The 13,784-nt window shown below is 31.0% G+C and overlaps 1 long non-coding RNA gene across 1 annotated transcript; it reads right to left on the reverse strand.

Moving 5' to 3' along the window:
• Positions 1 to 3,445: 3,445 nt before the first annotated feature.
• On the reverse strand, positions 3,446 to 4,794 carry LOC133780240 (uncharacterized). Its single transcript, XR_009869179.1, has 5 exons — positions 4,514 to 4,794; positions 4,264 to 4,434; positions 4,082 to 4,186; positions 3,833 to 3,954; positions 3,446 to 3,745 (listed from the first exon to the last, which is right to left on the reverse strand). It is a non-coding gene; the product is annotated as an uncharacterized LOC133780240 (long non-coding RNA).
• Between the last annotated feature and the right edge of the window lie 8,990 nt (positions 4,795 to 13,784).

A 13,784-nucleotide genomic window follows, 5' to 3' on the forward strand; every position in this document is an offset into this window, starting at 1 on the left:
AATTGTGACAATTATCATGCTCCTATCAGATTTTGGTGAAGACTAAGTCTTATATTTCTCTTATTTTATCATTAAAATAATAATTCCTTAATAATCATACATATGACAAGTGTTACTATCTTATTGGGTCTATCTAAACCTTATAATATAATAAATATCACTATCAATATCAGTCATATTAATCAAACCTTCGGTTAAAATTAATATTCTTAAACTATAGGTTAAACTTAGAAAATCTACAAGTGTTACTATGAGTGTCCAATTAAATCCCGGTCTGAACCAAAAATACACAGTCATAAAGATAATACTATTATTACTATTATACTACTATCTAACTTAGCTAAGTAAAGTTCTTGGACTCTACAGCCAACCCCATTGAAAGTTAGAGTCCCCATCGACGCTGGCCGAGTCGCATTCAAATCTTTTGTCATCGAAACTCACCATTATTCGCGCGCCATCCTTAGTCGTCAACCTGCAGGAGGGAGAGACGGTGAGAGGTTGAGGCTAAGAGAGAACAGAGATAGCAGGGCTGAGAGATGGAGAGGGAAGGAAGGGGGCTGCAGAAAGAAATAACGAGAGAAAGAGAGTGGGAGAGTAGGTTAAAGTTTTAGGTTTTTTAATTTCAAAAATAAAAGTTTCAAGGTTTTTTAAAATATGTAAAAAATAACTTAATAAGTAGTTGTTTTTTTATAATATAATGGATAATTTATTAATATATAATATTAGATATTATTAATAAATTTGGTAAATTATTTAAATAACTTATTTTTAACTTATTACAAATTATTAATTAATAATTTTTTCTATATTAAGCATTTTTATTAAATTATACTAATACTAAAAAAAATTATATGGCATTACAAATAAAATAATTTAATGTTAACATATATAATTATTTTAAAAAGAAAATTATCTATTATTCACATATAAAGCATTTTTTAATGCTCTTTTTTACTAATTATTTCTAATATAATTAACTAATTTTAAAAATAGAATATAATAATAAAAACAAAATTACAATTAATAAACTTGTAGAGTTTTTAAAAAATTATTATAAAGTTTATCCAATTAATAAAGTAAAATATTTTATAAATATTGTAATTAATACATCATTTTTATAAATATATTTACATAATTTAGTTTATTTTTAAAATTATATTATTCTTTAATTATATTTTTAGATATTTTTTAATTGAATTTTGACTATAGTTTATGCCTGTCGGTATTGAGTTTCTATTAACTGTCGGCATTGGGGTCAATGGCGACAATTTTTAACTGTTGACATTGGTCTTAAATTAACTGTCAGCGTTGGGGTCAACGACGATATTTTTTAACTATCAGCGTTGGGGTCAATGGCGATAGTTTTTAACTATCGGCATTGTTTTTAAATTAACTGTTGGTGTTGAGGTCAATTGCGATAGTCAAAAGCAACGGTGATAGTTATTAACTGTCGGCGTTGGTTTCTATGCCTACAGTTTTTAACTGTCGGCGTAGAGTCACGCCGAGCAATTATGACAGTCAACAGAGTTGACTATCGTGGTTGGGTGTCGGGAAAGTCCAGTTTTATAGTAGTGGAGCCACCACCCAAGACCCCTCTGCGAGACCGAGCCACCCACACCCCTCTGCGAGACCGAGCCACCCACCCCTCCGCGAGACCGAGCCACCCACGACCCTGAGCCTGTCGTTTGTGCCGTTTTTCCAAGACCCCCTATCGTTTGCGTCGTTTGTCGATGAGCGGCCCCCGAGCCCCCCCACCCCCCCCCCCGTTTTCCCAATACCCATCCCCGCCAATGAGCCCGCATCTGGCACAAGGAAGACCACGAGCCCAGACCCAAACCTCGTCCCCGTCACCCACGACCTCTTCGCAAGACCAAGCCACCCATGACCTCTCCGCAAGACCAAGCCACCCACGACCCTCCGCGAGCCCAAGCCCTCCAACCCTGTCCATAGCCCCGTCCGCGACCCACGACCCTCTGTGAGGGTAAGTAGATAAAGGATAGAGAGAGAGAGAGAGTTTGCAGAGAAAGTGGAGAGAGAGAGAGAGAGAGAGAGGGAGACCAATTTGAGAGAGATGAAAGAATGGAAAGGGAGGGGCAGAGATGCAGTTGGGGGTCTCGAGACTGGGTCTATACTGGAGGTGTTGAAGTAGAGAGAAGAAAGGAGAAAGAAAGTGAGAGAGAAAGATGGAGTAGTTGGGGGTCTTGAGGAAGAAAAGAAGTGAGTGAGAGAGAGAGAGAGTGTATCGGGGATGACGACGGGGAAGAAGGGGAGAGAGAAAAGGAAAACCATTTTTTTATTTTAATTTACTTTGTTTGAATTAAAATATATTTCTTATTTGTTTCATATTTTAGTGTTTTATTAATAAATAATTTAATATAATATTTAATTAATTATTAATATAACTTAAGGTAGTTTGGTAATTTTTAAAAAATAAGTTGACAAAATTTAAATTTAGAGTACCAAATATGTACGATTTGCAATTACAAGGTATCGAATGAGTATTATTGAAAACATAGGGTACCAAGATTATATTTTGATAAAATACAGGGTACCAAATGAGTATTTACCTATATAGTATTAAAATATATATTTCTTTTTTTATGTAAAATATTTTTTGTTTTAAAAAGAAATAAAAACATGTATTATTATTTATCAAAATTTTAATTTTTTAATTTTAGTTAACTTTTTATCTTAATAAATATTATTAATATAATATATATAATTTATTAAAAGTACAATATTATAAAAATTTAAGAAATAATTAATATTAAATTTTTTTTATGATTTAAATAACTCATTTTCAACTAAAAATTATATTTATTAAATTATATAAGAAGATATAAATTTAATTAAACTAATTTATTTTAAAAAAACATTAAAAATTTGGATAAATTAATATATATAACCTATTTTTAACTAAAAGAATTTAGTATTACAAATTATTAGTTACTACTTCGACAAGTTTTATTTCAATTTTAATTAATTTTTCTAATCGTTTTTTTAAATAGTTGTTATTAGTTTCAAAAGAGAAAAAGAAAATTAGTTTTCACTACTACAAAAATTACATGATAAGTCGGTTAAAAACTGACATCTGAATGTTCATAAGTCGGTTGGGAACTGACTTTTCATGGAGTGACTTATGATGTAAAAACGTGGTAGATCAGTTGGCGCCAAACCGACATCTAGTGTAAGACATGGTACGTCGGTGGAAAACTGACATCTGGTGTAAGACATGGTACGTCGGTTGCAAACTGACCTCTAGTGTAAGACATGGTAGGTCAGCTGTACACCGACCTCTGGTGTAAAACATGATATGTCGGTTCACAACCGACTTATGGTGTAGACATCTATTGTCAGTTTTAGTAGAACCGACTTATGATGTTTTTTTCTTAAAAAGTGTATTACGCCCAAAACAAATCATGCTTTTTATACAAACAAACTGAACAAAACAAAACATATATCACAATAATATAAAATACTAGAATTTGAACTAAGTATCTAAAATAACGAGTCTTAAGTTAATTACAAAATGACTCATATAAGCATTGTAAACTATAGTTGGACAACAAAAGTGTGTATATCTTCAAGAAAGTTTAAGTTAACATTGTAAGTATATCTCATTAAAAGTCTAAGTTAACAAAAGTGGGTAGACCTATGTAGTACTCATCAAATCCATGACGCATTGTGCCAATTCTTCACGTACTTCATTGATCTCATCCTTTGTGTAATAGTTCTTCCCGCCACACTAAAACAAAATTCAGTGCATGAGTTGAATTAATATACTTAATCTTAAGGTAAAGCTAGAACTTTAATAATGAATATTTTCACTTACGTTACTAGTTAGCCATCGCATTGAAAACTCATTTGTCACGAAGTCCTTCATCATCCTCATAACATAGAACCCACATTGTACTGATTGTAATGGTTGACGAGGACACTTAACTGTTCTCCACGCTACTTTCTTAGTTTTTGCATTACTTGTGCGTAAATGTTGAAAGACACTAAATAATAATAACATAAACATTTAGATGTTAATTTTAAATGAATTAAAGAGTATGCAGTTAATTGGTTAGATTTTTACCGAGAAATGAGAGATTTGATTTCATCTGGTGGAAAATTGTGAAGAGAATCCAAAAAATAGCACAATTGGTGATCAAAATCAATTATTATAAGCATCCAATGCTTTCTAACATAAACACAAAAATATTTCATTATTAATATTATATATATTCACTAACAAAATACTAAAAGTAAAAAACTTACCCCTTATGATATGGCAACAACCACATCTGACCCGGATTTGAATCAATCATACGCTTTGATACCCATTCAACTCGTTCTTCTTCAGTGGATCCAACATTTGATAACCACATTGGCTCAACAAAACGAAAAAAGTGACTGATCTCTCTTTTCACTAATTGGAAGTATAAAATCCTCATAAAAAATATATCTCTGTTAAATTTATAAAATAAGTTATGAACAAACTCATAATTATTTTAAAAATATTTGATACCTGATATATAACGATACACATTATGCTCCAATCTCTTCCATTAAGCCAACATGGACTATATATTCTTGTGAGATATATAAATTATTCTCATGGCCGAATATCTCAAAATCCATCGGAAATTTGATCATGAAACTTGGCTCCACATACTTCACGGTAGTTAATAGACACTTAAGAAAGCGAGGAACCCCACTAGGAATCTTGAAGAGTATCGGGGCACTATCTTTAATTGACACTACTTCATTTTGACTAGGAAGTCTTTGGGAAGGATGAGACTTCTCTTGTGTCATTGGGGCATTAGGTATTCGTGAACCATTCCTTTTTTGCTTCTTTTTCTTCTTAGGTAGCTTCAACATGAAAGTAACACATGTTAGTCATGAAAAATAATTCAATCACTAAATACAGTTTCTTGTCAATGTCTTACCAAATCTGAATCGTAAGGAATGATCAGATGAGATGGCCACTCAACATAGTGGCCGATAGCATGACGTACTAAAGAAATCTCATCTCCAATAGGAAAAATGAGTTTAGCCTCATCATTGCAGCACTCATCCACTTGCACACGATAGTTACCCTTTCTTAAGTCAACACAATGAATTTTTCCGCTTGTTGCCATTATTCGTCCAATAGCAACAGTATCGCCTTTTTCTGTCAATAATCTAGACTTCTGATTATCCTACGAGCTCAAGACGAGGAAAAAATAATATTTATGTTATAATAGATATTTTGTACAATAATAATATGAATAGGTGAAGAATAAAATACCTTTGAAGAAAATAAAGACTCATTTACCACCTCCATTGGTGTAGGGGTCTCACTTGTTCGTGAAACTATCGTAGGCAAACTCACTTCACTTCCTTTTAATGATGAAATTTGGTTTGCTAATTTTGTAAACTTTGTAAAAAATAACTCTCGTTCTTGTTCTCGTTCTTCTCTTTCTCATTTTCGTTCTACTTCAAATTGTTCAGCTTGACTACGTAGTCTTTGCTCAAAGGATTGCTCTAACTTTTTAAAGTCATCTAAGTATTTTTGCGATTGGTGTTGTTGAAATTGAAATTGATATTATTGAAGTCCACTAAAACCTAGGATCTCAGGTTCGAAGGTTCGAACCTAGGATCTCTTGTTATTAAGGCTTTTAGTCTCAATTACGTACCAAGTGTGCTAATGATAAAAGAAAATATATTTTAAATACAAACTTACAATCCAAATTCCATCACAATCTCTTTGAACATATGGTCCAACTATTGATTCAATTCCCTCAAATTCATTGATATCTCCAATTTCTTTCTCAAAAGTTTGAAGTTCGCCAATCTCATAATCATCATCATCATCATCATCACCTATGAGTTTTGGTTGTGATGCAAGTACAATTGACCATCTTGAATCTGATGGATCTTGAATATAGAATACTTGTTTTGCTTGACTTGCTAATATAAATGATTCTTCCTTATGGCCTATTTTATTGAGATCCACTAAAGTACATCCTAACTCATCTGATATAACATACTTGTCTTCTACCCAATCGCATTTCAACATTGCCATCCTAAAATCACGATAATCAAGCTCCCATATTTCTTCAATGACTCCATAAAATTTCATATCTCCATAAAATGGTTTCTTATCACGAGCTGAAGGAAATTGAAGAGTTTTTGCAACAATACATACACCGCTATTTTGTGTCACTCTAACATCATCTTTAAATTTTGACAGAGCTTCCCTATACCAATCAAACAAGAACAATGCAAGCACAACATAATTTAAATATAATAAAATAAAACATAATTCTAGATGAATTTGGGCAACATTTCCCTTGTAATAGTGACCTAACCATCTGTCAATAGAGAATCAAGCAATTCAAACAACACACAATAAGTTTCTTCCTTATATCTCTGCAGCAGACAAATAAATTTCCCAGAAACTACTTCACTAAAACACACAAGTTCTTAACCTTCCATTATCACCGCAACACACAATTTTAATCACAGAACCTACTTCACTATGGATGAATATTTAAGATATTCAAACTTCTCTAATATTTTTATAATAATATTTATAAAAAAAAAATAAGAGAACATCCATACCTCTTGCAATTAACAATAATCAAGCAAATTAATTCACTTGGCAATGATCCTTGCTAATATTTCCACCCAAAGCCTACAAAATAAAATTAATACCTTAAAGATTACTAGACAAATAAAAATTAAGGTCATTGATCATTTAGAACTTACAACCTTAATGAGTATATAATATAGTATAATACAGGATTTTGTCAAGATTAATAGATAAGAGATTAGTCAAGATTTACATAAATACTTGGCAAAACCCGTGGCTGTCCTCAAAATCTGGTACTATTGTCTAATTCTGTGGGTACTTACAAATTTGCCTTCTCTTGAAACCTTGGAAGATGAATGGCCCTTTGAAAATAATGCCTTCTCTTGAAACCTTGGAAGTCTCTTCATGCACAAATTTGGAAACGTTGCCTGACTTCCTTGAGTCAACTCCGCTAAAGAAGTTGATAATTTATGGTGGTTGGATTCTACAAAAATTTTGCCAGAGGGAGACGGGCAAGTATTGGCCCAAGATTCGTCATGTTTTAAATATTGATGTTGGAAGGTAAAATATTAGATATTTTTTTTTAAGTTGGTTTGAATGAGACAAACCTAACTAGTTCTACCATTTGGATGTACAGATTTCATATAAATGAAAGAAGATGAAGTATAACGGAAAGGGTTGGCTCATGTTTGTCAAGTTCCAAATTCATATTTCAAGCTAAAAAATGATTAAACACTACAAGAATTTAGAATTGAGGTTTTATATTGTGCTTTCACAATATTATAAAGGAACCTCTCTTAAAATTGTTTCCAACCTCTATTATAGCATTACACTTGTCTCTATACATCTATCTAACATTACATTTTGCTATTTCCTTGATTATTTCCTTCCTTCATAGATCGAATTAACTCAAGTTGTCACAGTACTCAAGATCTTTATAATTGAAATTGCTAAAGTGATCACATTTTGTTTTTCTTTGTGATCAAGATTTATATAGCTAGCTTTAATGATTTAAGTTTGTAGCAAAATCTGGTACAATTGTCTAATTATGTGGGTATTTACAAATTTGCCAGCATAACAGACTCCAATATCACAGGTCTTGCTGCTGTATGACACTGGTTTACAAGAAGAAAATTAAAATAAGTACCAATTCAAATTTTAAGCTGGAGGAGAAAGCAAGATAAAATATAATACAAAATTACATACGGTTGTCACAATCAAAATACAAAGACTGCATATAAAAGAACCTTTCTAAATGCATATATTGCAGCTAACTCTCCATCTGTTAAACATATACAAATATTTTCAACTAGTGTCCAATTAATGACCCCCTGAGCACATAAAAGCAAAGACCAATGTGATCCTTTTTAATATATACTGAATCCTTTTTAATTTAATAGACCACATGCATTAATAGTATTAATATAATATAATATAGGTTTGATAGAACATTTTCTTTCCCATAATTATATTTCTGATGACAGTCATTATCAGCAAGTTTATGAAGAATAAAGTCCACTCTAAATAGTAATTAAGTGGTAAAACAGTCCAAATTATAACATCATAATAAGTAGCATTCATGAATTTTTATTTTAAAAAAAGCTTCTTTTATTAAATATATATTAACTAATTGAATTAACAATTAATATTACAAATTATTATAAAATTATACAATTATTTGAATAATTATTTTTTAAAAAAAACTCATTTTTTGACTAATAGTTATTATATGTTGCATATTATTAATTTATACTTTTTTTTATGAATATCCTTATATAATATATTAAATTATAATACAAAATACAATTTTATCCCTACTTGATTAAAAAAATTGAGACATCAATTTTCGTAGAAATGTCGTCTCGTGTTAAAAGTAGACATGTTACGATAGTCTTACTAGAGCTGTTGTCTCATGTAAGTTTTAATTTGCATGACATGACAGTTGAAGAGTTACTGTTGTGCCATGTCTATTTTTGATACCAGACAACAGTTCTACAAAAACTGTTGTCTCTCGTGTGTTGCCTAAGTATAGTTTTGTAGTAGTGATAATTACCAAAGAAAATGTACTTAATTATGATTTCTTATTTTTCAGATATAAAATTATGATGTGTTATGCAAAAATAAATTATTATGTCATATGCAATTTTATTTTTTTTCCTTATAAGTAAATTAGTAATATTATATTACAATTAAACATTCATTTAACAATTTAGTTGATTATTAATTATTACAATATTATTTTAAAAAATCATTTAATTATTTATTAATTATAATTAAATTTTTACTAATTTATTTAGTTAAATTATAATTATATTTAACTATACTTAAACTTTTGTTACATTAACCTATTAATTAGTAAGTAATAACAATTTTATTTTAAAATTATTTATTTACTAATTAAATTAATTATTATTTTTACTTTTTTCATAATAATTAAAATATAACTGATTTATTTATTTAATTAAGTGTCATTATTTTTGCACCCCAAAATTTGATTTGTACCGCCATTTTCTTAAAAATTAATATATGTTAAAAAAAATTCAACTTGTGCTTATATTTTTTCTATTACATATTCTAAAAAATACATAAAAATTATATTTTTAAATATTTAAATAAAAAATTAACATAAAAAAATATGTATAATATATTGTTAAAAAAGGGTTTTTTTTTTCTTAAAACTTATACATTATTTTAAATAAAATGATGAAAATAATTAAGGATAATAATTAAGTATTTGACTAATTAATGTTAATTTTCCCAAATCTAAAAAAATTTGGGCAGAATAACATCTATATTTTTAACTACCAAAAAAATTTTAAACCTCCAAATCACACACAAAAATCCAAAATATTCCCAGAACATGCAAAAAATAAAAACATAACAAATAATAATTTCCTACCAAAATTAACTATACACATACTTATCTTAAAAAACATATACAAACACATACATACACATATTTATCTAAAAAATACAATTTCATAAACATATATACCTAAGAAAAATATATGCAATATCTATTTTTTTAATAACACAAAAATATCCTACACAAATAATATGATTTTTAAAAAAAAATGTATATATATACATATATACACAGAGGAAAAGTATACATTAACAAAAAAATTACAAAATATATAATCGACAAAAAAAGTATAACAAATATAGAAAAAATTACAGTGGGGGCTCGGCAGAGGGGCAGAGGTGCTTGGGAGATCCTTCACAGTGGCTCTTGGCAATCCCTAAAAAAAATAACTTAGCAAAAAAAAAAATATTTAAACCATTAAAATAAAATAAAAATTAAAAGATAATACCATGGATGGTGGTGGTGGAGGTCGTGCGTAGGGTGGAGAGAGGCGAAGAAGGGTGGGAGAGGGGCGGAGAGGGCCATGAAACCAGAGAAAGGGAGAGTAGAGAGAGAGGGTGAAGGAGAAAGGGAAAATCTGTAAAAATTTCAAAATGAGGAAAAAGGGGTGGGCGGCTATGTTTACCGCTAAGACTTTTTCCGGAACGTTTAGTTGAGTCGGCAAAAGTCAAAAATTGGACCGGCAAAAGTTGCCTCTGCTGCCCTAATTCAAAACGACATCGTTTCATTTAATGAGACTTTTGTCAGCGCAAATTTAACTTTTGCCGGCGCAACGAAACGCGTTGGCAAAAGTCAACGCAACTACCATAATTAAAATGTGGACTTTTGCCGGCGTGTTAGGTGAAACGCGCCGGCAAAAGTCTTTCCCACATGAGTTTCAAAATGGGCAAGGCGGGAATTTTTCCGCTCAACTTTTTTCAACGCATTTCGCGAAATGCGCCGCTAAAAGTACTTTTCCCGACGCATTTCACGAAATGCGCCACTAAAAGTCTATTAGTGTAATTGTTAATCTTGAGTCACATCAGCCATAATTACACCATTAATTAGTTCTGAAATATTCCATAATTAACCAAGGTTGCAAAACACTACTACCCCAAGGTGAGATTGATTATGATTCACACCGATAATAGAACTTTGACAACTAACAGTCAACAAGAACAATCTTGGTTAGTGAAATTGTTAATCTTGGAACATCCCGCGATAAATAAGATTGTTGATTAGGTCTGAAACACTCTATAATTTGTCAAGGTTGCAAGAAACTACTGTCCCGGGTTGAGATCGAATATGATTAACACCAACAACAGAACTTTGACCACTAACATTCAATAAGAACAATCTTGTTAGTGAAAATGTTTATCTAGGAACATCCAACGGACAACTAGACTGTTAATTAGGTTTGAAATACTTCATAATTTGTGCTTTGGTAGCAAGAAACTAATGTCCGAAGGTGAGATCAACTATGATTCACATCTATAGCATAACTTTAACTATCAATAGTCAAATTTAACGATCTTTATTAGTAAAATTGTGTATCTTGGAACATCCCAGACGTAATCAAATCGTTGATTAGATCGGAAATATCCCACAACTAGCTAAGGTTGTCAAAAACTACTACCTCAGGATAAGAACGATAATAATTGCACATTGAATTTATAAAATTTTCAGGCACTTTTGCCAGCGAATTTCACGAAATGCACCGCTGAAAGTGTTTCTCCCGGCGCATTTCGCGAAATGCGCCACTATAAGTATTTTTCCCGACGCTTTTCACGAAATGCGCCGCTAAAAGTCTATTAATGTAATTTATTTAATTATTGTATTTGTTAATCTTGAGTCACATCGACCATAACCAGACCATTAATTAGGTCTGAAATACTCCATAATTAGCCAAAGGTTGCAAGAAACTACTACCCCAGGGTGAGATCGACTATGATTCATACCGATAGTAGAACTTTGATCACTAACAATCAAGAAGAGCAGTATTGGTTAGTAAAATTGTTAATCTCGAAACATCATGCGGGCAATCAGATTGTTGATTAGGTCTTAAATACCCCATAATTTGTGCTTTGGTTGCAAGAAACTAATTTCAGGGGTGATATTGACTATGATTCACATCGATATTAAAACTTTAACCATCAACAGTCAACTTGAACAGTCTTTATTAGTACAATTGTATATCTTGGAACATTTCAGGCATAATGAAACCGTTGATTAGATATGAAATATCTCATAATTAGCCAAGGTTGTCAGAAACTACTACCTCAGGATAAGATCGGTGATGATTACAAATCGAGTTTATAAAATTTTCAAACACTTTTACCAGTGCATTTCACGAAATGCGTCGCTGAAAGTATTTTTACTGGCGCATTTCACGAAATGTGCCACTATAAGTACTTTTCTCGGCGCTTTTTGCGAAATGCGCCACTAACAGTCTCTGATCGCCAAAAGGTGAGGACTTTTACCAGCGCATTACGAAAAAGCGCCGGGGAAAGTGAATTTTACCAGCGCATCACAGGAAAGTGCTAGCAAAAGTGACTTTTACCGGCGTAAAAAAATGTCGGCAATTATTTAGACTTTTGCCGGCACGTTTCATGAATAGCACCGGTAAAAGTCACCTTTGTCGGCGCTTTTTCGAAACGCGCCAGCAAAAGTCATTTTTCTTGTAGTGCCATTTCCGTATGCACACATATATATTAAGGTATATATATTTAGTTAATTTATTTATAAATGTTTTTTTTCTTTTGTGACCCACGACATTCTCGGGTCTCTCTCTATTTTGCATATATATATATGCATATATGTATGTTTTGAGTGGTGAGTTTTCGTTTAATTTTGTTCTTTTTTTTTCTCACTTCCTCTTTCTCTAGCTCAGAGTAGCTCCAATCTTTGGCTCAGAGTAGTTCCAAATTGTAAGAGTACTAAACCCACAACCAGATGCGTGTTTGTGATCTCCTAATGATCAAGTCTGGTTATATTTTGGTTTCTTTGCACTTTTTTGTGTGGTTTATGCAGTGTTTTAATTTATGAAATGATTTATGTTAGTATTAATAATTTAATCTTATGAATAAAAGAAATCTCCGAGTGATTCTCTCCAATATTCCTATAGTATTTATTGGTTCTCTAATCCTTTTTAAGGCTTTAATGGCTTGGATATCGTTATATGATAAAGCTCATTCCACATCTTAACTGAAAACATAAAACTAAAACGTTAGCTATAACACATACACATAATAATTAAAACATAAGTACTTACATTGGCGATTAGATTCGGAGCTTGAGCGTGTGTATCAAGGAGAATTTTGTGTAAATGGATCGTTGCTCTGATACCAACTGTAACGACCTAACTATCTATGAGACTTAGGTCATTAAACCTACTAGACATAACTATAACTTTAAAGAGAATATATATGAGAAAATTCATAACTTTATTGAAAACTTTAAAAATAATATTTGTAATACATAGATGAGCTCAATGTTTTGAAATAAAATATAACTTTAAATAAGATTGTTTACAAAGATAAATGTGGAAAAATACATAAAAACATAATTTAAAGTGACTAAAAAAAAACGTTGTCCTCGAATCGACATGCAGCCCATCCACTCCATTCACCTCCATACACACACACCAAGCTTCCAAGAATCCTTCTACCTTTACATCTATTTTCCTGCATCACACTTAAAGAAAAGGAGTGAGCCTAATGCCCAGCAAGGATAAACTAATAACATAAATCATATACATAAAATTATATCTTAACATATGCTAAAAACATTTCATAAACATATAATATAAGCATCACTACAAGAAATCTGATCTTTACCTACCAATATTTTACCTACCAATATATATTGGTAGGGAAAGTAATGTTTTGCCTACCAATATTTATTGGTAGATAATATTAGTAGGTAAATGCTAGTCCATTATATTATATTTCTGAACAGAGCTTTACCTACCAATAATATCAGTAGGTAATGATCTTTACCTACGTATATTATGGAGGGAAATTTTTTAACCATTCCCGCTCAATTTTCCCTCCTTTTTTTATTTTCATTATATTATTTTATTATTATAAATGCTTATTTGGAAGCTTATGTGGAGTAAATAAGCTGACATTTACCTACCAATTTCTTACCTACATATATATATTGGTAGGTAAAAATATCTTTTGCCCACTAATATTTATTGGTAGCGAATATTGGTAAGTAATTATTTGTCATTAGTATATTAATTCAGAAATGTTATTTCCGTGTTGAATTTGTTGTAATATGTGTCTGCCATGTGGCCTATTTTTTTTTTTTATCAAATTAACAAATACATTATATGTTATAACCCTTTCACGCACCCTTTTCTTTCCTGTTTCC

The sequence above is a fragment of the Humulus lupulus genome, chromosome 5, assembly GCF_963169125.1.
Source record: "Humulus lupulus chromosome 5, drHumLupu1.1, whole genome shotgun sequence".
NCBI classification, from domain to species: Eukaryota; Viridiplantae; Streptophyta; class Magnoliopsida; order Rosales; family Cannabaceae; genus Humulus; species Humulus lupulus.